Here is a 26956-nt window from a genome sequence, read left to right on the forward strand (position 1 = left end):
AAAAAATACCCGCATGTGACCCCATTTTGGAAACTACACCCCTCACGGAACATAAAAAGGGGTATAGTGAGCCTTAACACCCCACATGTGATGGGAAAATGAAGAAAAAAATTTTTTGTCACTAAAATGCTGGTGTTACCCTAAATTTTTTATTTTCACAAGGGAAAATAGAAAAAATGTCCCCCCCCCCCCCCCAATTTGTAACCCCATCTCTAATAAGTAAGAACATGCCCCATATGTGAATTTAAAGTGCTTTGCGGGCGAACTACAATGCTCAGAAGAGAAGGAGCGCCATTGGGATTTTGAAAAGAAAATTTGTCCGGAATTGAAGGCCGCATGTGTTTACAAAGCCCCCATAGTGCCAGAACAATGGACCCCCGACACATGTGACCCCATTTTTGAAACTACACCCCTCATGTAATGTAATAAGGGGTACAGTGAGAATTTACGCCCCACAGGTGTCTGACAGATTTTTGGAACAGTGGTCCGTAAAAATGAAAAATTAAATTTTTCATTTGCACAGCCCACTGTTCCAAAGATCTGTCAAACGGCAGTGGGGTGTAAATACTCACTGCACCCCTTATTAAATTCTGTGAGGGGTGTAGTTTCCAAAATGGGGTCACATGTGGGGGCATCCACTGTTCTGGCACCACGGGGGGCTTTATAAACGCACATGGCCCCTGACTACCATTCCAAACTAATTCTCTTTTCCAAAAGCTCAATGGTGTTCCTCCTCTTCTGAGCATTTTAGTTCGCCAGCAGAGCATTTTACATCCTAACATGGTTTATTTCCATACTCTGAAGAAATGGGGTTACAAATTTTGGGGGTCATTTTCTCCTATTACCCCTTGTAAAAATGTAAAATTTAGGGGGAAAACTGCATTTTAGTTGAAAACTTTTTTTTTTTTTTTACACATCCAACTTTAACGAAAAGTCATCAAACACCTGTGGGGTTTTAAGGCTCAGCGGACCCCTTGTTACGTTCCTTGAGGGGTGTAGTTTCCAAAATGGTAATGCCATGTGGGTATTTTTTGCTGTTCTGGCACCATAGGGGCTTCCTAGGGGTTTTTGAGCCAAATTCAGAAGTGGATCCATAAGGGAGGAGAAGTATAAGTCCTTCCTTTATATTTTCCATTCCTTTTGAATACATTTCTGGTTTTGGCTCAAAAACTGCAGTGGCAGTTTTCCAAAAACTGCCAGAAAGTGGAAACCTAGCCTTAATGCGACATGCCCCCAAAAAAACATTTCAGCAAAAGTTGCTTTCAAAAAGCCAAATGTGACTCCTTCTCTTCTGAGCATTGTAGTTCGCCTGCAAAGCATTTTACGTCCTAACATGGGGTATTTCCATACTCAGAAGAGATGGGGCTACAAATTTGGGGGGGGGGGGGGGGGGCATTTTCTCCCATTACCCTTTGTAAAAATGGTAAATTTGGGGGGAAAACTGCACTTTAGTGTGAATTTTTTTTTCCATTTAGACATCCGATTTTAACAAAAAGTTGTCAAACAACTGTGTGGTGTTTTAAGGCTAAATGGACCCCTTGTTACGTGCCTTGAGGGGTGTAGTTTCCAAAATGGTATGCCACAAAATGGTATACCCCACAAATGACCCAATTATAAAAACTGCACCCCTCAAAGTATTCAAAATGACATTCAGTAAGTGTGTTAACCCTTTAGGTGTTTCACAGGAATAGCAACAAAGTGAAGGAGAAAATTCAGAATCTTCATTTTTTACACTCGCATGTTCTTGTAGACCCAGTTTTTGAATTTTTACAAGTGGTAATAGGAGAAAAAGCCTCCAAAAATGTGTAACCCAATTTTTCTCGAGTAAGGAAATACCTCATATGTGTATGTCAAGTATTCGGTGGGCGCAGTAGAGGGCTCAGAAGGGAAGGAGCAACAATGGGATTTTGGAGAGAGAATTTTGCTGAAATGGTTTTTGGGGGCATGTCACATTTAGGAAGCCCCTATGGTGCCAGAACAGCAGAAACCCCCACATGGCATACCGTTTTGGAAACTACACCCCTCAAGGCACGTAACAAGGGTTCCAGTGAGCCTTTACACCACACAGGTGTTTGACGACTTTTTGTTAAAATTGGATGTGTAAATGAAGAAAAAAATGTTTTCACCAAAGTGCAGTTTCTTCCCCAAATTTACCATTTTTACAAAGGGTTATGGGAGAGAATGCCCCGCAAAATTTGTAACCCCTTCTCTTCTGAGAATGAAAATACCCCATTTTAGGACGTAAAATGCTCTGCGGGCGAAATACAATGCTCAGAAGAGGAGGAGCACCATTGAGCTTTTGGAAAGAGAATTCATTTGGAATGGTAGTCAGGGGCCATGTGCGTTTACAAAGCCCCCTGTGGTGCCAGAACAGTGGACCCCCCCACATGTGACCCCATTTTGGAAACTACACCCCTCACAGAATTGAATAAGGGGTGCAGTGAGTATTTACACTCCACTGGCGTTTAACAGATCTTTGGAACAGTGGACTGTGCAAATGAAAAATACAATTTTTCATTTTCACGGACCACTGTTCCAAAAATCTGTCAGACACATGTGGGGCGTAAATGCTCACTGTACCCCTTATTAAATTACACGAGGGGTGTAGTTTCCAAAATGGGGTCACATGTGGGGGTTCCATTGTTCTGGCACTATGGGGGCTTTGTAAACACATGTGGCCTTCAATTCAGGACACATTTTCTCTTCAAAATCCCAATGGCGCTCCTTCTCTTCTGAGCATTGCAGTGCGCCCGCCGAGCACTTAACATCCACATATGGGGTATGTTCTTACTCAGAGGAAATGGGGTTACAAATTTGGGGGGGCTTTTTTTTCCTATTTTCCCTTGTGAAAATGAAAAATTTAGGGTAACACCAGCATTTTAGTGAAAACATATTTATTTTTTTTCATTTTCCCATCCAACTTTAATGAAAATTCGTCAAACACCTGTGGGATGTAAATGCTCACTATACCCCTTGTTAGGTTCCGTGGGGGGTGTAGTTTCCAAAATGGGGTCACATGTGGTTATTTCGGTTTTTGTGTTTATGTCAGAACCACTGTAAAATCAGCCACCCCAGTGCAAATCACGAATTTAGGCCTCAAATATACATGGCGCGCTCTCACTCCTGAGCCTTGTTGTGCGCCCGCAGAGCGTTTTACGCCCACATATTGGGTAATTCCGTGCTCGGGAGAAATTGCGTTACTAATTTTGGGGGGCTTTTTTTTCCCTTTTACTGCTTGGGAAAATAAAAAGTATGGGGCAACACCAGGATGTTAGTGTAAACATTTTTTTTTACACTAACAGGCTGGTGTAACCCCCAACTTTTCCTTTTCATAAGGGGTAAAAGGAGAAAAAGCCCCCCAAAATTTGTAGTGCAATTTCTTCCGATTACGGAAATACCCCATATGTGGCCCTAAACTGTTTCCTTGAAATACGACAGGGCTCTGAAGTAAGAGAGCGCCATGCGCATTTGAGGACTAAATTAGGAATTGCATAGGGGTGGACATAGGGGTATTCTACGCCAGTGATTCCCAAACAGGGTGCCTCCAGCTGTTGCTTAACTCCTAGAATGCCTGGACAGTCAGTGGCTGTCCAGAAATGCTGGGAGTTGTTGTTTTGCAACAGCTGGAGGCTCCGTTTTGGAAACCCTGCCGTACAATACGTTTTTCATTTTTATTGGGGGGACAGTATAAGGGGGTGTATATGTAGTGTTTTACTCTTATGTGTTAGTGTAGTGTAGTGTTTTTAGGGTACATTCGCACTGGCGTGGTACTGTAGCCCTCCAGATATCAGCAGTCACCCCGGCCCAGTCCCCGCCCTGCGCGCGGCGGGGACCGAAATTCCCACGGGCGTATGGATACGCCCTTCGTCCTTACGTACCAGGACGCAAGGGCGTATGCATACGCCCTTCGTCCCCAACAGGTTAAGGGGTTAAGGGCAGTCAAAGTGGGGGCAAAAAAACCTTAACGTCCATTTGTAACGGAGCCACTTTCATAGTGTGAAAGTAGCCTAAGGGTGAGATTTATCAAAAACTCTCTGGAGGTAAAGTTGCTGAGTTGCCCATAGCAACCAATCAGATCTTTCATTTTTAAAAGGCGTCTGAAAAATGAAAATGATCTGATTGGTTGCTATGGGAAACTTTTCCTCTGGACAGGTTTTGATAAATCTCTCCCTATAACACTACATTTACACACACCTTTTCTACGGTTACTCTCTCCCCACTGGTACCCCAGTAAGGGGCCCAGATATCCAGGGGGCCCGCCTGGGCCCGACACTTTCATTTTTGTTTTTATGCTCAAGTGGAGCATCTGCTATACACTGACTGTACTTGGTACAGTCAGTCAGTCATACCCCAGGGCCGGCAGCCACACATACCTCTAGCGGCCACTTTAAAACACAGTGGCCGTCAGGAGTTAGCGTAATGAACGTTCGCAGGCACGTCCGCTGCGCTATGATCATCATGCCCCACCATCTCAGTAGCGCTGCCTGCTGGGGAGGATCTGAAGCGTACCGGATGAATAGGTCTAGAGACCTTGGAGAAGAGCCTGCCCTGAGCTGAAGGCACCCGGCCGGTGAGGGTACTTAGTAGTATAAGCATGGGTGGGGTTGCAGTGGAGTGTTGGCGTAAATACGGAATGTCAGTGGCAGGCAGCTGGGTCCTGGGGACTGAGTTCTGCAATTATATGGGGGCAACTGTTAGCATGTGGTTATATGGGGGTATAGTTGTCGTAGGGCCCCTCTTTGCAGACAGTTGCTCCCATATAGTTGTAGGTCACAGTCCCCAGGTAGATCGCCATCTGAGAGGGGCCTACAACAACTATATTAACAGGGGGGCCTACCCAGACTAAATGAACTAACTCGTATACATTGGATGTACCTGTACAGCAGTGTTTCCACACCAGGGTGCTCCTGCTGTTGCAAAACTACAACTCCCAGCATGCCCGGACTGCCTTTGGCTGTCAGGGCATGCTGGGCGTTAGTTTAGTAACAGCTGGAGGCACCCTGGTTGGGAAACACTGCTGTACACCCTAGTCCACAACCCGATATGTAAAAAAAAAAAAAAAAAAAAAAAAAAAAAATGAAAAGAAAAGCACATGCATTATTGCGTGCATAAATGTCTGAACTATTAAAATATAATGTTAATTAACCAAAATGGTCAATGGTGTAAATGTAAAAATCCTGAAAATTTTAATTTTTTTTTTATTTCATTTTTTTTTCCTGGAAATAATATCCATATTTTTGGTCACTTTATATACTAGAAGAAAAAAATAGAAAGTGGTCAATAATCCCACCAGCACAAAAAATGCCCCTCATAAATCCCTGTATGAGTGAGAAGTAGTACCATAAAACAACCTATAAATTGGGTATCATTGTAATTGTATGTACCTTTATAATTTAATACCCTTAAATTAGAAATGAATGGAGGGGGCGCGGTGGCCGCATCAACAGTCATCGGCCATGGAGCACAATTCGCTCCATGTGACGAATAACTGGGTGCCGCACCGGAGATCGTGGGGGTCCCGTGATCTAACATCTTAGGTTTGGGGCGGAGTACCCCTTTAAGGGGTTAAGGGTATTAAATTATAAAGGTACATACAATTACAATGATACCCAATATATAGGTTGTTTTATGTTATACTTGTAAAAAATTATAACTATTTGTAAGACAATAAAGCTCCTCTTCTGACTCCTATAACTTTTATTTTTATGTATACAGGGATGTATAAGGGGCATTTTTTGTGCTGATGGGACTTTTTGACACCATTATGTTAACCGCTATGTTTGGTGCCCCTTTAACCTCTTCCGGACACAGGGCGTATGGATACGCCCTGCATTCCGAGTCCTTAAGAACGCAGGGCGTCTCCATACGCCCGTGGGAAATCCGGTCCCCACCGCTAGCCGGTTGGGGCCCGGAGCCGTATGCCTGCTGAAATCGTTCAGCAGGCATCTCTGCATATCGCCCAGGGGGGTCATCGTGACCCCCCATGTCCACGATCGCAGCACATCGCTTATCAATTCAGACGAGCGATGTGCTGCGATTCCGTTCCCCGCTCCTCGCCGGGCGGGGATCGGAGCCGGATGTCTGCTGATTTCATTCAGCAGACATCCCGGCAGTTTCCTGAAGAAGGTCCGGAGGACCTCCTATACCGGCGATCGCTGCAGGACGCCGTTAAGCATTTACCGGCATCCTGCAGCGGTTCCGGGTCATCAGGGTCACGTGTGACCCGGTGACCCAGATAAAGATGACAAATGGTGGTGTAATATACACCACCAATCATCATCCGTACTGTGCTGGGGGCTGGCATTGTTGCCGCCACCATTTGTTAAAGCGCACCCGCCGCTGATCAGTCCCGTAGTACTGGTCAGCGTTTTTTTTTTTTTTTTGTGGTGCCGGCGCTTTTTTTTTGCGTTTTCTAGGTTTTTTTGGGGGGGTTCAGGTGGGTGCATTTTTTCGGGGTTAAGCAGCTTTTTATTTAATTTTTCGGGTTTTTTGTGTGTGCCTGTGTACAAGCCACCAGCCACTGTTCTGGGCCGAGTGGCCGGACCCCCCACTGACTTCTGCGCCCCCTGCTGCACAAGCGCTAATCAGTGCACACACCACTGATTAGATAAACGTTTTTTTTTGGCACAGGGCTTTTTTGCGCTAGAAGTCCCTATTTAAAAATAAAAAAATAAATACAACAAAAAAACTTTTTCCTAATACCCCCAATATCTTTTTTTTTTTTTTCTTCCCCCTAAAAAATGGGTCATGGGACACAGTCAACAGCATTGGAGGTTTGCAGTTGCCTCAAATGCGCAACGCTCTCTCCCCACCTGAGCGGGTTGCGCATTTGGGGTAACAGAATAGGGACGGCCCCACACATCCCCTTCACAGAATGATGATTCAGAGTATAGGGTTTGGGGCGGACATCATTTTAACTTTCGGCTATACTCTGGGTCATCATTCTGGGAAAATAATTGGCATATCAGTACTAAAATTTCATTTTTCTTTCCCCCCATAGTACACTTCATCCATTCCTGGAAAATAAATGAAGTGAACACCCGTGTGTTCCAAATCTCCACTTCACCCTATACACCTTCCCTAGGGGGTGTACTGTTTGTAATAATCTCACATGTGGGTGCTCCTTTCTTGTATTTTCCTCTGAATGTATGTAACTGTTGGGTCCGTAAGAAACACCGGCCTCGGATGCGAAGAGTTCTCGCTGAGCTGTCGTATTTCCAGGTGACAATTCGGAGTCACATGTTAGTTGTTCCCAGAAAGATAAAGCAGAGCATAGGTTGAAAATTGCAATTTTCAAAGGCTACCCTTCACCCATTCCTGGAAAATAAATTTAGGAAACACCTGTGCGTTCAAAATGTCCTCTTTACCCCTATACCCATTCCCCAGGGTGGGTACTTTCTGTAATGGTGTCACATGTGGGGGTTTCACTTTTGTATTTTCCTCGGAATGTATGTAACCGTCAGCTACTGATATGCCAAAGGCCTCAAATACAAACTGACCTCTATGACTTCTGAGCCTTGTTGTGCGCCCGTCCAGCTTGTTACCCCATATGTGGATGTATTTTTATAGTCAGGGGAAAAAGCCCTCCAAAATTTGTAACCCAATTCCTCATATTACCCCATGTGAAAATGTTAAAAATTGGGTAACCCCAGCATTTTACTGTAAAAAAAAATCTAATTTTTCAATTTATGGCCCACTTTTCAAAAAAAAAACCTGTAAGGTGTTATTTCCCACTGTACCCCTTGTTACATTCATTGAGGGGTGTAGTTTCTAATGTGTGTTTTTTTTTTCTGTTGGGGGCTTTATAAATGCACATGACCCCTGACTTCAATTTCAACAACATTTTCACTCCTTCTATTCTGAGCATTGTAGTGCGTCCACAGAGCAATTTACATCCACATATGGGGTATTTTTTTTTTCTCAGACAAGATTGTTCTACAAATTTTGGGGACCTTTTGCCCTATTACCCAATGTGAAAATCAAACATTTGGGGTAACACTATCAATATAGTGCAAAAAAATATTTTTTTTCACTTTTATGGCCCACTGTTCAAAAAAACTGTGAGGTGTAAGTACTCACTTTAACACGGTTACGTTCCCCGAGGGGTCTAGTTTCCCAAATGTAATGCCATGTGTTTTTTTTTGCTGTCCTGACACCATAGGGGCTTCCTAAATGCGGCATACTCCCAGAGCAAAATTTGTGACTCCTTCTCTTCTGAGACGTGTAGTGCGCCAGCAGAGCACTTTTCACCCCCATATGGGGTGTTTTCTGAATCGGGAGAAATTGGGCTTCAAATTTTCGGGGGTATTTTCTGCTATTATCCTTTTTAAAAATGTAAAATTTTTGGGAAAACAAGCATTTTAGATAAAAACACATTTTTTCTTTTTACATTTGCAAAAGTCATGAAACACCTGTGGGGTATTAAGGATCACTTTATCCCTTGTTACATTCCCCGAGGGGTCTAGTTTCCAAAATGGTATGGCATGTTTTTTTTTTTTTTGCTGTTTTGACACCCTAGGGGCTTCCTAAAGGTGACATGCCCCCCAAAAACCATTTCAGAAAAATGTTCTCTCCAAAATCCCCTTGTCGCTTCTGAGTCCTCTACTGCGCCCGTCGAGCAATTTACATAGACATGAGGTATGTGTTTACTCGAGAGAAATTGGGCTACAAATACAAGTAAAAATTTTCTCTTTTTACCCCTTGTAAAAATTAAAAAATTGGGTCTACAAGAACATGCGAGTGTAAAAAATGAAGAGCTTGAATTTTCTCCTTCACTTTGCTGCTATTCCTGTGAAACACCTAAAGGGTTAAAACACTGACTAAATGTAATTTTGAATACTTTGGGGGGTGCGGTTTTTATAATGGGGTCATTTGTGGGGTATGACCTGAACTGGTCCCTGAAAAATATCGAGTTTGAAAATTTTGTGAAAATTGCTGCTGAACTTTGAAGCCGTCTTCCAAAAGTAAAAACTCATAAATTTTATGATGCAAACATAAAGTAGACATATTGTATATGTGAACCAAAAAAAAATATTTTGAATATCCATTTTCCTTACAAGCAGAGAGCTTCAAAGTTAGAAAAAATGCTAAATTTGGGGATTTTTCACCAAGAAAGGATGAAAGTTACAACAAAATTTTACCACTATTAAAGTAGAATATGTCACGAAAAAACAATCTCGGAATCAGAATAATTGGTAAAAGTATTCCAGAGTTATTAATGCTTAAAGGAGTAGTCCAGTGGTGATTCAGTGGTGAGCAACTTATCCCCTATCCTAAGGATAGAGGGGATAAGTTGCAGATCGTGGGGGGTCCGACCGCTGGGGCCCCCTGCGATCTCCTGTACGGAGCCCCAACAGCCCGCGGGAAGGGGGCGTGTCGACCTCCACACGAGGCGGCGGCCGACACGCCCCCTCAATACAACTCTATGGCAGAGCCGAAGCGCTGCCTTCGGCAATCTCCGGCTCTGCCATAGAGATGTATTGAGGGGGCGTGTCGGCCGCCGCCTTGTGCGGGGGGCGACACCCGCTATCTCGGCGGAGAGCCGGGGCCCCGTACAGAGAGATCGCAGGGGGCCCCAGCGGTCGGACCCCCCGCGATCTCAAACTTATCCCCTATCCTTAGGATAGGGGATAAGTTTTTCACCACTGGACTACCGCTTTAAAGTGACAGTGGTCAGAATTGCGAAAAAGGGCTCAGTCCTTGAGGGGTTAAGGACATTTTTATTTTTGCTTTTTTGTTTTTCCTCCTTGCCTTCTAAAAGCCATAACACGTTCAATTTTCAACTTATAGACCCATATGGGGCTTTTTTGTGCCACCAATTGCACTTTGTAATGACATCACTAATTTTGAATCTATGGAAAAAAATATATATTTGTGGGGTAAAATTGAAAAAAAAAACATAATTTTGCAACTTTTGGGGGTTCATACGATTAAAAAGGTAATTCATATTAAAGTTTTACTTTCTTCATGGTTCAAAAAAATATAGGTCGTAGAGTTGGGGAGGGCTTGGGGGTGGAGTTGAGACTGGCCCTAGTGGTGGGAATCAGAGGTGGGCCCCTGGGTTGGGGGCCTAGGCCTTGATCAGTGTAAGGGGCCCCGAAACTTCTGACAGCAGCCCTGCCCTTAGGGCACTGTTATCCAAACAGGGAGCCTCCAGCTGTTGCAAAACTAACTCCCAGCATGGCCAGACAGCCTTTGACGGTCCAGGCATGCTGGGAGTTGTAGTTTAGCAAAAGCTGGATTCTCCCTCTTTGGGAAACACCACACTACAAGCTATTTACATTTTTTATGTGGGGGGAGGTAACTGTATAACATTGTGTGTAAATGTAGTGTTTTACTCTCTATTTTATTTTTCTTTCTTCCTCTCCTCAACCCCCCCCCCCCCCCATAATACAGTGATAAGTTGTCCTCTAGAACAGTGGTTCTCTCAACCTTTTTAGCGACTGTACCCCCAAAGGCTGCGGGTACCCCTCGTGCAGAACTTGCGCACGAGGGTAACCCGTGGACAAAAGGCGTGTGCTTTCCTTTATACCAATGCGATAGGGGTACTCCGGTGCTTAGGCATCTTATACCCTATCCAAAGGATAGGGGATAAGATGCCTGATCGCGGGAGTCCCGCCGCTGGGGACCCCCGTGATCTTGCACGCGGCACCACGTTTGTAATCAGTCCCCGGAGCGTGTTCGCTCCGGGTCTGATTACCGGCGACCACAGGGCCGGCGGTGTGTGACGTCACGCCCCGCCCTTCAATGCAAGCCTATGGAAAGGCCATTATCCCCCCTCCATCTGATCCCCTTTTGCCATTATTCTCCCCGCCTTGTGCTATAAAAAAAAGTGTCAAAAAAAAAAAAGTTACTAAATGTGATTTAACCCCTTCCCTAATAAGTTTGAATCTCCCCCCTTTTCCCATAAAAAAAATGTAAATAAAAATACAGTCGCCATGTGCGTAAATGTCCGAACTATAAAACTATAATGTTAATAAAACCCAACAATCAATGGCGTACACATAAAAAATTCCAAAGTGCAAAATAGCGTATTTTTGGTCACTTTGTATATCCTAAAAAAATTTTAAAAGCGATCAAAATGTCCCATAAATAAAATGGTACCGATAAAAAATTTCAGATAATGGCGCAAAAAACTGAGCCCTCATAAATCCCTGTATACGGAAAAATGAAAAAGTTATAGTGGTCAGAAGATGACAATTTTACACATACAAATTTTGGTGCATGTAGTTATAATTTTTTAAAGTAGTAAAATGAAATAATAAACTACCGTAGGTATCCTTGTAACCGTACGGACCTGCAGAATAAAGATATGGTGTCATTTTTACAGGAAAGTGCACTGTATAGAATCGGAAGCCACAAAAGTTACAAAGTGGGTTGCTTTTTTTTCTTTCAATTTTGCCCCCCAAATATTTTTCTGGTTTCACCATTAAAAAATTTTGTCATTAAAAAGTACAATTGGTGGTGCAAAAAATAAGCCTGCATATGGGTCTGTAGATGCAAAACTGATAGCGTTATGATTTTTAGAAGGTGATGAGCAAAAAAAACGAAAATGCAAAAACCCTGTGTCCTTAAGGGGTTAAAATTACTTGGGTGCCAAGGTTTTTGCATGGAGAAGTAGAGAAAATTCTACAATGTGAACATAGCCATAGCCTGCGTTCACACAGCGTAATGTCCGTGCGGAATTCCGCATAAATATTCCACATCGCACAACAGAATTACCACTGCAGCAACATCTACTGCTGAAATCCTTATTCTGACGCCCGCAAAAACATTGAACCTGTTCTGTTCTTGTGGATTCTGCTCAGAAATGCATTGCTGTCTGAGGCGGAGCATTTGTGAGCAGTTCTAGCGTGTTCTGCTTGCGCTACGCTGTGTGGAATGTCTGTGTGGAAATTTTCCGTGCCGACATTCTTCTGTGTGAACATAGCCATAAGGGGAGATTTGTCAAACCTTGTGCAGGAGCAGTTGCCCATAGCAACCCAACTGGATTTCGGCTTTTATTTTTAGAAAGGCTTAAAAAAATTAAAAAAAAAATGAAAGCTGGAATCTGGTTATCATGGTCAGCTGTTCCTCTGCACATGATTTGAAAAAACGGACACTGCTGTCTGGCTGAGCTCACTCTGCGCTTTTCCATTTAACATGTGTTTTATTTGCGCAATGTATAAGGCATCAGCATTTTCTACCTTAAAATGCATGATCAGCATTGATCAGTCTCTAAAGGGTTAATGATGAGCTGCGGGATTGCTTCTGATAATAGCCGTCTCACCTCTTATGAAATGGGAACAGCTCCTGCACTTGCTTCATGGTCATGTAACGCTCCAGCGTGGGGACGGAGCCCATTATGACCCTAAGGACGGGAGCATTTTTTTCAAATCTGACCTTTAAGTATTAATAACTTTGGGATGCTTTTACTTATAAATTTGATTCCAAGATGGTTTTTTCGTGACATATTCTACTTTGTTAGTGGTAATTTTTTGTCGATACTTGCATCATTTCTCAGTGAAAAATTCAAAAATTTGATGAGAAAATTGCGTGCGCCCGAAGGTCCCTGTGTGTCTGCTCCTAGGGGCAGATTGCTGCTAGGAGCAGACAATGGGCGCACACTCTAGGGTCGGTCATTGGCGTTACCTGTGACTCTACCCTAAGAAAAGGCTATGCGATGGACCATAATTAATTTCCCATTGATTTCATTATTTTAAAAAAGCCACTGATCCATTCTTTTAATTTTTTCCTGTATACCATAGCGTGGTTAAATACGTTTCTGCATATGATTACTATCCGTAGCCAGGACCTGAACACTAATGACTGGCAGTGGTGATCCTGCCACTGCTAGTCAATAACACCTTAAGGACACAGCCAGAAAAAATAACTCCGCAAGGGGGTGATTTCAAACTTTTATTAGGGGGAGAGGTTAACTGATTTTTTTTTTTACACTTTTTTTTTGCAATATTATAGCTCCCATAGGGGGCTATAACACTGCACACACTGATCTTTTACAAGGATCAATGGTTTCTCATAGGAAACCATTGATCAATGATTCTGCCGCTTGCGTGCACATGCCTGGATCTCGGGCACTGAGCAGTCATTTGGCGATGGAACAACAGGAGGCAAGGTAAGGGACCCTTGTGCTGTCCTACAGCTGTTAGGGATGCTGCGATTTCACCGCGGCGATCCCGAACAGCCCCCTGAACTTTGAACGCCTCTTCTAAAGGGTTAATAGCAGCGCACTATTACCCACAGGTCTTGGCTGTTGTAAGAGGCCAGACCCGACTCACTATGACGCGGGGCCATGGCGTGGCCCGTCGTTATAAAACAGGAGCGGACTCAGGGCGTACAGGAGCGTCCTTAAGGAGCTAAACACCATGTTGGTTAAGCATTTGTGTTTTTTCTGGCATTCAGCCCCCATATTTCTTCAATAGAAATCCGTTAGTCACATGATTAAAAAAATTATGCTGTAGGAGAGATCGTGGGGGTCCCCAGCGGCTGGACCCCCGCAAGCAGACATCTTATCCCCTATCCTTTTGGATAGGTGAGAACATGTTTAGGGGCGGAGTGCCCCTCTAAGGGGTTGTAACTAGACCTTAGCAATATCGAGGACTCTATAAACAGAATGTTTCCTCATCTCCCTTCCCCATATGGCAGCGCCAATAGCACTCAACTAACTGGCGGCGGCAGGCAGGGCACTCTCCTCCGGCCACCTCCTGACTGTCTTCCTCGCCTCCTGATAACTGCCTTCTTTCTTCAGATCTCCATGCAGGTTGGGAGGGCACACAGCGACCGAGGGCTAGAAAAAACCCTATGCTACCGCTCTGGCCATGCTGCAGCCTTGTTGTTTTATTGTGGGGTAAGAGGAGGGGGAAGTGAGGAAGGGGCTACTGCTTGCCACCACTAGGGGTGGCACTGAGCAGCGTCACTTTCTGCGCAGGCAGCTTAGTGCTCCATTCTGAGAGAATACATCTGTGCCTGGGTGTATCTAACCTCTGTATGCCACCTCTGCTGTTTTAGCTGACAAACATCTGATGCCAGCATGAAATTCTTAGTCACCATGGCAAACTGGTGCCTGGGCTTTGTCAAGCCCTGCCCTAATGTATGAGGGTGGCGTATGTGTGTGCCTAGTGTATCCTCTAGTGTATCCTAGTGCTGTATATAAGTTTTATTAATTCATACACGTACTATACATGGGTATACTGAGGTTTATACTGCTTTTTTCCCTCAGTTATCCATAGGTATCTCACTGAGAATAGAATATTAATACTAATGTATACTGTGACATACAGCAGCTGGTGAAATTAATTTAATTGGCATCAACGGAGTCTAGTGACTCCATTTAGGCTGCATTCCACTGATATAAAATTATTTGTCCCGTTACACTAACGTATACCAGCAGAATACAGGTCACTAGGTGATTCTGTTCTTGCCACTGAAATGAATGGCATTGGCTGCTGAACGCCACAGGATATCTTGGTATTCCATTCTAGGCTGATACTGAGGAATCCTCACTTTGGTGTGCTCTCTCCTTTGCCATACTCTACAATGTCGGATATTGCATATGCATAACAGTAAAAGATTTTTTTGTCTGAAATTTTATTTAAAGGGGGTTATATGGGATTAGAAAAACATGGCTGCTTTCTTCAAAGTACGGTACCCACCTATCCATCGGTTGTACAGTATCGTAATTTAGTCTCACTCAGTAGAGATGAGCTGTGATAACTAAAACAATAAATCAGCCATGTTTTCTATTACTTTAAATCCAAATTAAGATGAAATATCTAGATATATTTTTAATACATTTTTCTTATTAGCAGGAGCATTTGGTGCTGCCTCCTTACTCTGGACACACATTCCCAGGAGAGTAATACTACCAACCTCTACCTCAGCCTCAGCATTACCGGATATCTACCCAGACTGGAAGGAGCTGCTCTCAGTAAGTCCCAATTTCATAATTATGTAGTAGCTACTTAAGCATGGCTCATTGCAAGGATAACGGGGAGGGGTTATCATTGTGGCACCATGTGAAAGTAGCTACATAACTGGGATTTTTGATCCTGGTTTGCCCCTTAGTGCTACTGCTGTAAGAGGCCCAGTTGGAAGTGTAACATGAGGTCTAAGAAACAGTGCTCCAGTGCTCCTGGCCCTTCTCTCCTTGTCCTCACAGCTCTCTGGTGGGCAGTGGTAGGTGGATGTGCAGTGAAAACAGCTGTTCCAGCCAAGATATCACTAAGGGCAAGCTAAGCAGCAGTCCCAGGTAGTAAGACTGCTTTCCTGTCACTTTGTGCCCCTTGTCCTTTCACAGACTCCCTGTCCCCTTTCCTCCACAGTGCCTACCACCTTCTGTACCCTTCTGCCCTATCCCCACAGAGGCTATGCCCCATCGAGGAGAACTCACAACTCTCTGTATCCTTGTACCCAGAAGAGTCTCTGCCACCTTGTCTCTCTAACCCCCAAAGCTTACAGCAGCAGTACAAAGCTTATTCATGGTCATTGGAGAGGCATAATGGTTCACAAAAATAAGCCCGTTGTTATCCCTTAGCTGCTGCAACATAGCTTATTTATTACAGCCGCCATTAACCCTTGGCCGCTGATTGTGACTCCAAACCTTTCTATTCTGTGGATGAGTGGAAGACTGTTGTTGCTTGCCACATTCTGTCCCCCTGTTCTCTACCCCTGAAGTACTTTACCCCTACCACCATCTCTCCCTCCTCTAACAGAGCCCTTTCCACCTTTCACCTTCCATCGTTATCTATGTCCCCATCTCCCCTTCAAGACTCCCTACAACCTTCTGAGCCTCTGCCCAAGACAGAGCTCTAGCCACCTACATTCCTACCTTCCTATACCCCACATAGTACCCCTGCCACCTTCTGTACTCAATCTCCTAACAATAGACCTTCCACCTTTCTGCCATCTAGATCCCTAACCCCCTCCTGGCTTCTGCTTCTAGCCCCCTACCCTCAAAGCTCACTCACAGAGCCACTAGCATCTTTGAACCTCCCCCAACAGAGTCCTTGCCACCTTTTGTGTTCCACATCAGGGTCCTCTCCCCCCACCCTTTACAGAGGCCCTAGCACTTGCACCATCACTCGTCCAGAGCTCCTACTATCATGTTTGTTTCATCTTCAAGGATGGGCAACAGATGTAGGGAGCTCTCTGGGGGGGGGGGGGCGCAGTGGGGGTGAAGGTGCCAGAGGCTTTGTAAAGGGGGGGGGGGAAGGTCTGCGACATGGAACATATTAGTGACAAGGGTTCTGTTGAAGGAAATCGGAAGATGTTGGGGGCTCTGTGGGAGGGGGGGGGGGCTTGTTGGGGATGGTGGCTTGAAACAGATGCCAGAGCGGGTTGGTGATTTGGAAGGCAGAAAGATGGAAGGACTGCTGTTAGGGAAGGGGGTACAGAAAGTTTTATAGGGGTACTAGGTGGGGTGCGGGAAAGTAGGTTGCTAGGGCTCTACCTAGGGCAGTGGCTCAGAAGGAGGCAAGTCTTGAAGGGGAGGTGGGGATATGGATTCAATGGAAGGGAGAAGTTGGTAGGGGTTCTGTTAGAGGAGGTTGGAGAAGGTGGTAAGGATACAGTGCCTTAGGGGAAAAGTACAGGGGAAGAGAAATGTGGCAGGGGCAATAGGGGCAGGGAGACATAAGGCAGCAGAGGGTCTTTTGGGTTCAAGGATACAGAGTTGCAAGCACTTTTCGATGGGATGTAGCTTCTGTGGGGGGTAGGGAAAAGGGGTACAGAAAGTGGTAGTGGGGGGAAAGGTGAAGGGGAATCTGTCAAATGACAGAGGCACAAAGTAACAGGCAAGCAGTTTTCCTACCAGAGACCGCTGCTTAGCCTGTCCTTAGTGATACCTTGGCTAAAACTGCGGTCTTCACTGCACTGGCAGACTTCTGGACTCCCGCCACTACAGCACGTTAAAGAGAATTCCCCCAGCACATCGCGTTCCCCTGAAGACAAGAATTGAAGGGGCAGAAGTAGCTAACTAGCAAGGGTTAGCACTGTTAAGGCCTTATGAAGGCCCTACTTAGTCTGTAGAAGGCAGTGGGTTTATGATGCTTCTAATAAGTCCTCATACAGCAGTACCACTAATGCTGCCTTGATGGCGGCCTTACAGATTAAATTGTTATATTCTGTTAGACCTAATCACATTACCTAGTGGGATTAATTGTCATAAATTTCTATAGTAAACTTCTCACAGCAGCAGTACAAAGCTTATTCATTGTCATTGGAAAGGCATAACGATTCATAAAAAATAAGCCCGCAGCAGCTGTTATCCCTTAGCTGCTGCAACAAAGTCTAATGACTACAGCCGCCATTAACCTTGGGCCGCTGAAAGAAATGATATGCCCGCAGCAGCTGTTATCCCTTAGATACTGCAACATAGCCTAGTCACTACAGCCTCAAATTAACCCTAGGCCACTGAGAGAAATTATTTGCCCGCAGCAGTTGTTGTCACTTGGCTGCTGTTATTATAAGGCTATGTTGCAGCAGCTATTAACCCTTGGCCGCTCAGTGTGAATCCAAACCTTTCTGTGCTATGGATGAGTGGAAGACTGTTCCTGCTGAGATTTTTTTTGCTGTAGGAGCAGCTTATCTTTCAAATAGAAACAGTGCTTGGCCTTGTTTGTTGTTAGCTGCTCTTGGCCTTTCTCTCTTCATCCTTATAGCTCTCTGGGCAGTGGTGGGTAGATGTCTGGATGTCTGCCAGTGCCGTGAAAACAGCTGTTCCAGCCAAGATGTCACTAAGGGCAAGCTAAGCAGCAGTCCCAGGTAGGAAGACTGCTTTCCTGTCACTTTGTGCCCCCTGTCCTTTCACAGAGGCCCTGTTACCTTTCCCCCACAGAGTGCCTACCACCTTCTGTACCCTTCTGCCCTATCCCCACAGAGGCTACACCCCATCGAGAAGTTCTTGCAACTCTCTGTATCCTTGAACCCAGCAGAGTCTCTGCCACCTTGTCTCTCTAACCCCCAAAGCTTACAGCAGCAGTACAAAGCTTATTCATGGTCATTGGAAAGGCATAATGGGTTACAAAAATAAGCCTGCAGCAGCTGTTATCCTTTAGCTGCTGCAACATAGCTTAATTATTACAGCCGCCATTAACCCTTGGCTGCTGATTGTGACTCCCAAACCTTTCTATTCTGTGGATGAGTGGAAGACTGTTGTTGTGCCTGCCACATTCGGTCCCTGTTCTCTGCCCCTAAAGTACAGTACCCCTACCACCATCTCCCCCCCTCCTCTAACAGAGCCCTTTCCACCTTTCACTGTTATCCGTGTCCCCATCTCCCGTTTTAAGACTCCATACAACCTTCTAAGCCTCTGCCCAAGACAGAGCTCTAGCCACCTACATTCCTACCTTCTTGTACCCCACACAGTACCCCTGCCACCTTCTGTACCCCATATCCTAACAATAGTCCTTCCACCTTTCTTACTTCTAGATCCCTAACCCATCCTTGCTTCTGCTTCTAGCCCTCTACCCTCAAAGCTCACTCACCGAGCCACTGGCATCTTTGGACTTCCCCCCAACAGAGTCCTTGCCTCCTTTTGTGTTCCACATCACTGTCTCCCCACTCCTTAGAGGCCCTAGCACTCGCACCATCACTCGTCCAGAGCTCCCAACATCATGTCTGTTTCATCTTCAATGATGAGCAACAGATGTAGGGGGCTCTCTTGGGGGGGGGGGGGGCAGTGGGGGTGAAGGTGCCAGAGGCTCTGTAAAGGGGGAGGGGGGGAAGGTCTGTGGCATGGTACACATTGGTGACAAGGGTTCTGTTGAAGGAAATCAGAAGGTGTCGGGGGCTCTGTGGGAGGGGGGGGCCTTGTTGGGGATGGTGGCTTGAAACAGGTGCTAGAGGGGGTTGGTGATTTGGAAGGTAGAAAGGTAGAAGGACTGCTGTTATGGAAGGGGGTACAGAAAGTGATAGGAGTACTAGGTGGGGTTATGGGAAAGCGAGAAAGTAGGTGGCTAGGGCTCTACCTAGGGCAGTGGCTCAGGAGGCAAGAAGTCTTGAAGGGAAGGTGGGGACATGGATTTGATGTAAGGGAGAAGTTGGAGAAGTTGGGGTTCTGTTAGAGGAGGTTGGAGAAGGTGGTAGGGATACAGTGCCTTAGGGGAAAAGTACAGGGGAAGAGAAATGTGACAGGGGCCCTAGGGGCAGGGAGACATAAGGCGGCAGAGGGTCTGCGAAGTTCAAGGATACAGAGAGTTGCAAGCACTTCTCGATGGGGTGTAGCCTCTGTAGGGGTAGGGAAAAAGGGTACATAAATGGGTAGGCACTCTGTGGGGGGAAAGGTGAAAGGGAATCTGTGGAATGACAGAGAGGCACAAAGTAACAGGCAAGCAGTCTTCCTACTAGAGACCGCTGCTTAGCCTGTCCTTAGAGATACATTGGCTAAGACTGTAGTCTTCACTGCACTTGCAGACTTCTTGACTCCCGCCACTACAGCCCGTTAAAGAGGGTTCCCCCTGCACATTGCGTTCCTGTGAAGACAAGAAGTGAAGGGGCAGAAGTAGCTAACTAGCAAGGGTGAGCACTGTTAAGGCCTTATGTAGGCCTTACTTAGTCTGTAGAAAGCAGTCTGTTTCATATTTGATTATTTGGTGTGATGTCTATCCATAATAAATGCTTAAACTGTGGGTTGCTTACCATCATACCTATTTAAACTTAAATTAGCTAATTGATGCTGATTGTTTTCACATTTACATTTCTGGTTCTTTTTTTCTAGCTGTGTCTTTGATCTTATCTTTTTCTCTTCTACTGCTATATCTTTGGTTCTAGTGATTGGGATATGATCTATACTCATGGGTGTTTCTATAACTTACTGAGTTTGCCCCTTTTATCCCTTGTAGGTATGAAATGTTTATTCTACTGCTTGGAGTGGATCTAAGAAGAACCCTAAACTTCCTCTTACTGTACTGAACATGGCATCTAGTCATAATCATATGGTAAGGCCATAGGTTTTTAATTTTTTCTTTTTCCCCCTAAAGAATGGCAGTACACTTGAAAGGCATATGCCCCCCCCCCCCCCAAAAAAAAAAAAAAAAAAATTAATCTATGTCTTGAAGCAGCAAACAGTTTGGATGCTGGAGCAGGTGTTTGAATGTACTGGTGATAGACTGGTATTTTGACACTAATTTTATTGGTTGCATGAAGTAATTTTCTAGTTTATACCATAATCAAATACAGTAGACAAGAAATAAAGGCAATATGAATATATCCCTGTAATATACCTAATTTAGGGTTTAAAAAAAACCTAGGAAAAATATAATGCCCTATATACAGTTTCTACTCGCACTACACAATATACTAACAGAGAAATGTAATATATATATATATATATTTTTTTAAATACTAAATATTTTATTAGCTTACACAAAGAGTTACATAACAGGAAGGAGGTATGCCACCCAAGTGGGGAAGGAAAAACTGGTGACACACTGTGTACTGAAAATTTGCCTCACAATATATATTGTACACAGGGTTATAGTGTATATTGCAGTAACAATTGCATGGAGAACATGCTATCTAAACAGCATAAGCAAAGCTAAAAGTACAAACATATTTTAATCTTTTCACACAGGCTCCAGGACACAGAGGGACACAATCCCAATGGCATTTCATTTGGCTTTTAGCTTGCACCTGTTGTTTATTTTTAAATGGATTAAATAAAACATTGAAGTTTGGGGAAGCTGGATTACACCATTTTTCTTCTATGACACAATCCCAACACAATTTTGGGACCAAACCTTTGTCGAGGGGTGGTTTATACATACACTTGTCCAACAGAGTAAAAACACGGATTTGTATCAGAACATTGACCTGCAGACTCCAGCTACTTGTCGGCACATGTGACTCGAGCACACTGCATCCTCGCCCATTCCAGGTTCATTAGGTGAACAGGTCAGCTGGTCTGTTTCACTGTTGCATTACACAGAGTGGGCGAGGATGCGATCTGCTTGAGTGACAGTGCAAAATGTCCTATGTTCGAATAGCCTGGTTTCAAATTTGAGCATCCCTAACCCACACAGATGTTTTCATCAACATTAAAGGGGTTCTCCACATTTTGTTCTGAATGCTGGGTGCAAGCTGTGGGGGTCTCAGGAAAGTGTAACCACTGCCATGCTGGACATCAACCTTTAACCCCATTCAGTTACCAGACATATACCTCGACTGAGATGCTACCAGACAGGAAGTTTTACTGAGCAGTATAACAACCTTTTCTAATGCTTTATAGCAAAATGGCAGTTTGTTAAAAACTTTATCAGAATGCCACCATGTGGAAGTAGCTATAACTAACCCTAAATATTGATGCAGTGTATTACTGCTTCAGTGCTGGCATCTTCCAGAGAAGTAGGATTTCTGTAGTTCTGTCAGGATAGTCAGTATCTACCTAAGCATGACTTGTTGCTTTGGTAACCTAGGGGGTTTCAGTGTGGCACCATGTGGAAGAAGCTAAAATTAGAGCAGCAGGACTTCTTGCATCCTGGGCACAATAGGATCATAAAGTAAAAAAAAAAAAAAAACTTACTTGCCTTCCTCCGTTGTGCCACTATCTGTCTTTGGTCGTCTGGTTCCGGTCTTTTTCCTGCTTCCGTGTGTACAGATCGTCACACTGCGGTCAGTGTATTGCTGGCCGCAGCGATGTCCTGCCTCGGCCAGTGATAGGCTGAGTGCAGTGTCATGTAAAAGGCCCTGACACTGCGCTCAGCCTCACCGACCGAGGCAGGACATAACTGCAGCCAGCGATACACTGGCCACAGTGTGACTATCTGTACACACGGAAGTAGGAAGAAGACAGAGACCAAAGGTGAAGGTGGAAGGTGTTGTTATTTTTTTTTTACTTTTTGCAGCCCAGGTACAATAGAATCCTAAAGTTCTGCTACACTACTCCTTTAAACCTAAACTATCAGCTAATTATTGCTGTATATTACTAAACCGATAAAGAATGGGTAGTGTGTAGGTTGAAATAGCCAATCTTATGATAACCCCTCCTGGATTCAACAGGTATTTCAATGACTTACTGTTTTTGTTCTTGTAGGTATGAGATGTTGATTCTACTGCCTGATGTGGATTTTTGAAGAGCCTTAAATAACTTATTGGCCTAAGATGGTTGTCCACAATATCCTTAATTTTATAAAAGTGTTGTCACTCATCTTTACTTGCTACTGCTGTGCAGTTTTCACTATAGGAAAAGCCCTCCCACCGTACTGCCCAGTCTCTCTATGGTTATTATGATGATCCTGTCCATAACATCGCTGATAATGGAGGAACTTGTTACATACACATAACTCTTCATACTCCGTAGGCACATACAGGTGCAGTGGAGTCACATACTCCTCCATACTTGGCCAAATTATGGATATGATTGCCATAGTCACTAAAGATAAGGACGAGGTAGAATGGGGCAGGACTATTTGAATAGTAAAAACACAGCACAGCTGGAGCAAGTGACTGAGTGATGAAACTTTATAATTATAGCACTTATACATACATCCAATCGGCAAAGAGACCTGCATCTGGACATCATCGTATGGTAAGTCCTTACTATTCAAGTAAAATGACAGTACGAAGCTATTCCATTATCACTTGAAGGCATAAACGGTTCATAAGCCCCCCCTTATGGATCCAAACCTTTCTGTGCTGGTGGACCAGTAGTAGACTGCTTTTTTTTTTTTTGTATTGTTAAAGGAGCTTATCTTCAAAATGGATTGGAGATAAGCAATGTTAGCTTGTTTTAGACTAACTCGCTTAGTTCTATAGTAGTTTACTTACTGCAGCAGAACAAAGCTATTACATTATCACATGAAGGCATAACTATTCATAAGCCCCCCCTCTTGTGGATCCAAACCTTTTGGTGCTGGTGGACCAGTGGTAGATTGCTGTTTTGGTTTACAGAGCTTATCTTAAAAATCTATTGGAGATTAGCACTTTTATGGAAGTTTGCTTACAGCAGCAGTACAAAGCTATTCCATTATCACTTGAAGGCATAACGATTCATAAGCCCCCCCTCTTGTGGATCCAAACCTTTTTGTGCTGGTGGACCAGTGGTAGATTGCTGTTTTGGTTTACAGAGCTTAACTTAAAAATCTATTGGAGATGAGCACTTTTATGGAAGTTTGCTTACAGCAGCAGTACAAAGCTATTCCATTATCACTTGAAGGCATAACGATTCATAAGCTCCCCTCTTGTGGATCCAAACCTTTTTGTGCTGATGGACCAGTGGTAGATTGCTGTTTTGGTTTACAGAGCTTAACTTAAAAATCTATTGGAGATGAGCACTTTTATGAAAGTTTGCTTACAGCAGCAGTACAAAGCTATTCCATTATCACTTGAAGGCATAACGATTCATAAGCCCCCCCTCTTGTGGATCCAAACCTTTTTGTGCTGTTGGACCAGTGGTAGATTGCTGTTTTGGTTTACAGAGCTTATCTTAAAAATCTATTTGAGATGAGCACTTTTATAGTAGTTTGCATACAGCAGCAGTACAAAGCTATTCCATTATCACTTGAAGGCATAACGATTCATAAGCCCCCCCTCTTGTGGATCCAAACCGTCTTGTGCTGGTGGACCAGTGGTAGATTGCTGTTTTGGTTTACAGAGCTTATTTTAAAAATCTATTGGAGATTAGCAGTTTTATGGAAGTTTGCTTACAGCAGCAGTACAAAGCTATTCCATTATCACTTGAAGGCATAACGATTCATAAGCCCCCCTCTTGTGGATCCAAACCTTTTTGTGCTGGTGGACCAGTGGTAGATTGCTGTTTTGGTTTACAGAGCTTAACTTAAAAATCTATTGGAGATGAGCACTTTTATGGAAGTTTGCTTACAGCAGCAGTACAAAGCTATTCCATTATCACTTGAAGGCTTAACGATTCATAAGCCCCCCCTCTTGTGGATCCAAACCTTTTTGTGCTGTTGGACCAGTGGTAGACTGCTGTTTTGGTTTACAGAGCTTATCTTAAAAATCTATTTGAGATGAGCACTTTTATAGTAGTTTGCATACAGCTGCAGTACAAAGCTATTCCATTATCACTTGAAGGCATAACGATTCATAAGCCCCCCCTCTTGTGGATCCAAACCTTCTTGTGCTGGCGGACCAGTGGTAGACTGCTGTTTTTAGTTCACTGAGCTCGTATTGGCAATTAGCAGTGTGTTAGTCTAGAGCAACTCACTCACTTAGGATTAGTTGTCACTATAAATTTCTATAGTAGTTTGCTTACAGCAGCAATACAAAGCTATTCCATTATCACTTGAAGGCATAACGGTTCATAAGCCCCCCCCTCTTGTGGATCCAAACCCTCTTGTGCTGGTGGACCAGTGGTAGATTGCTGTTTTCGGTTAACTATGGTGGAAACTAAATGTAAGAAGTCTTTGTTTTCCAGATTCTGATTGACTGGGGAATGCTCTGCATTTCTGAAGTTGCTGTTTTATGTAGTCGAAAACCATCAAGTATGAAGAACTCTTGTAACCCAGAGCCCTGGCTGAGCTGGATTATGATTTTACAAACATTAAAAAAAATGTAGTTTTCTTTTTGTATGACATTGAATCTTTCTCCTGATGAAATGTTTTAGTATCCGTTTCTGTCAAATATTTTTTTTTTACTTTCTGTCAATAAAAGTTGGTTTATAGAATTTCAAGAACGTCTTGCATTTACTTGTGATCGATGGAGTAAATTATTTTTTTTTTATTTTTTTTGAATGCACCTAAATCTTGTTTCCTGCTCCATCAGGCTGGGTCATGTGACCAGTGTGCCTAATGTTTCCATCATTCATTTTGTCATTTCACTCATTGGCTGACTGTTCCATCTTCAATCAATAGAATGTCATATGATGAGAATTTGAGTTTTGGTGGGCAGAGGCAGGCTCTTTTGAGACTCTAGCTTTTACACAGCCAGAGAGAAGGTTGAATTGAAAGCTACATATTAGCGTGCATGCCATAAATTCACTGAGAAAGTAGTTAAAGGACATCTGCAGCAAAAAACAACTTGATCATGGGGGGGTCGGCCGCAGAGTGATGTTGCGGCCCACACACCTCCTCCATGTAGTTCGTACCTCCTTGCCTCTCCCATAGAACTGTATGGGGAGGGGGTGTACCGTTGACCTCAGAGAGGTTGACATTACGCGCATTAGCCACTCACCTAGCGCGGCAATGCGGGGCCCCATTTGGGATATCAGGGGGGTCCCAGCTGTCGAACCCCCTACGATCACACTTGCCCCCTATCCTGTGGATAGGGGATAAGTTGTTTTTTGCTGCAGATGTCCTTTAACGTCGAATTCTGCTATTTGTGTCGATACATATTATATGGCCTGCGATTAAAAAGATACTTGACCGACCCATCTCTCCACCTATCTCAGGGTATGCAGTCCAAGCTAAGTAGTTCATTTTAACTGGTCAATCCACAGAAAGCAGAGTCACAATACCTTCCTCTTCTAGAGCAGTACTTAACCACTTAAGGACCCAAGATGTACCTGTATGCCCTGAGTCTGCTCACTTTGGACGTTTCATTCAAAGTTGATCGTTGTATCTAAAGTGAAAGTAAACTATTCCAGGCTAGCTCAGTGGGCTGTTAGGGACCGCTGTGGCGAAATCACGGCGTCCCGAAAAGCTGGAGCACAAAAGGCGGGCCCCTACCTTCCTCTTGCATGTCCAGTCGCCGAATGACTGCTCAAGTGCCTGAGATCCAGGCCTGAGCAGTCAAGCGGCAGCATCATTGATGAATGTTATCCTATGGAATAACCATTATCAATGTAAAAGATCAGTGTGTGCAGTGTTATGGGGGCTATAGCATTGCAAAAGAAAAATGAAAAAAGATCATTTAACCCCTTCCCTAATAAAAGTTTGAATCGCCCCCCCCCCTTTCTCATTTAAAAAAAAAAGTTTAAATGAAAATAAACATGTGGTATCGCCGCGTGCGGAAATGTCTGAATTATAAAAATATATTGTTAATTCAACCACACGGTCAATGGTGTATGTGCAAAAAAAAATCCAAAATAGCTTATTTTTGGTCACTTTTTATATCATGAAAAAATGAATAAAAAGCGATCAAACAGTTTGATCAATACAAATGGTACCACTAAAAACTTCAGATCACAATGCAAAGAATGAGCCCTCATACCGACCCGTATGTGGAAAAATAAAGTTATAGGGGTCAGAACCCCTTAAGGACCGAGGGTTTTTATGTTTTTGCATTTTCGTTTTTTCCTCCTTGCCTTTAAAAATTCATAACTTTCAATTTTGCACCTAAAAATCCATATGATTGCTTATTTTTTGTGCCACTAATTCTACTTTGTAACGACGTCAGTCATTTTGCCCAAAAATCTACGGCGAAACTGAAAAAAAATCATTGTGAGACAAAATTGAAAGAAAAACGCTGTTTTGTAACTTTTGGAGGCTTCCGTTTCTATGTAGTAAATTTTTCGGTAAAAATGACACCTTATCTTTATTCTGTAGGTCCATATGATTAAAATGATACCCTACTTATATAGGTTTGATTTTGTCGTACTGCTGGAAAAAATCATAACTACATGCAGGAAAATTTATGTTTAAAATTGTCATCTTCTGACCCCTATAACTTTTTTTATTTTTGCGCATATGGGGCAGTATGAGGGCTCTTTTTGTGCGTCATGATCTGAAGTTTTTAGCGGTACCATTTTTGCATTAATAGGACTTATTGATCGCTTTTTATTCATTTTTTCATGATATAAAAAGTGACCAAAAATGCACTATTTTGCGCGTATGCAGCGATACCATATATTTTTATTTTTATTTAGTTGTTTTTTTTTTTTTTATGGGAAAAGGGCGGTGATTCAAACTTTTAATAGGGAAGGGGTTAAATAATCTTTATTCACTTTTTTTTTTTGCAATGTTATAGCTCCCATAGGGACCTATAACAGTGCACACACTGATCTTTTATATTGATCATTGGTTTCTCATAGGAAACCAGTGATCGATGATTCTGGCGCTTGACT

The 26956-nt window shown here is 43.6% G+C and overlaps 1 long non-coding RNA gene across 1 annotated transcript; it reads left to right on the top strand.

Moving 5' to 3' along the window:
• The first annotated feature begins 19829 nt into the window (after positions 1-19829).
• Positions 19830-24565, top strand: LOC130356293 (uncharacterized). The gene is made up of 3 exons (XR_008888835.1): positions 19830-19934; positions 22028-22522; positions 24371-24565. It is a non-coding gene; the product is annotated as an uncharacterized LOC130356293 (long non-coding RNA).
• Positions 24566-26956: the final 2391 nt, after the last annotated feature.

Source organism: Hyla sarda, chromosome 2, assembly GCF_029499605.1.
Source record: "Hyla sarda isolate aHylSar1 chromosome 2, aHylSar1.hap1, whole genome shotgun sequence".
Lineage (NCBI taxonomy): Eukaryota > Metazoa > Chordata > Amphibia > Anura > Hylidae > Hyla > Hyla sarda.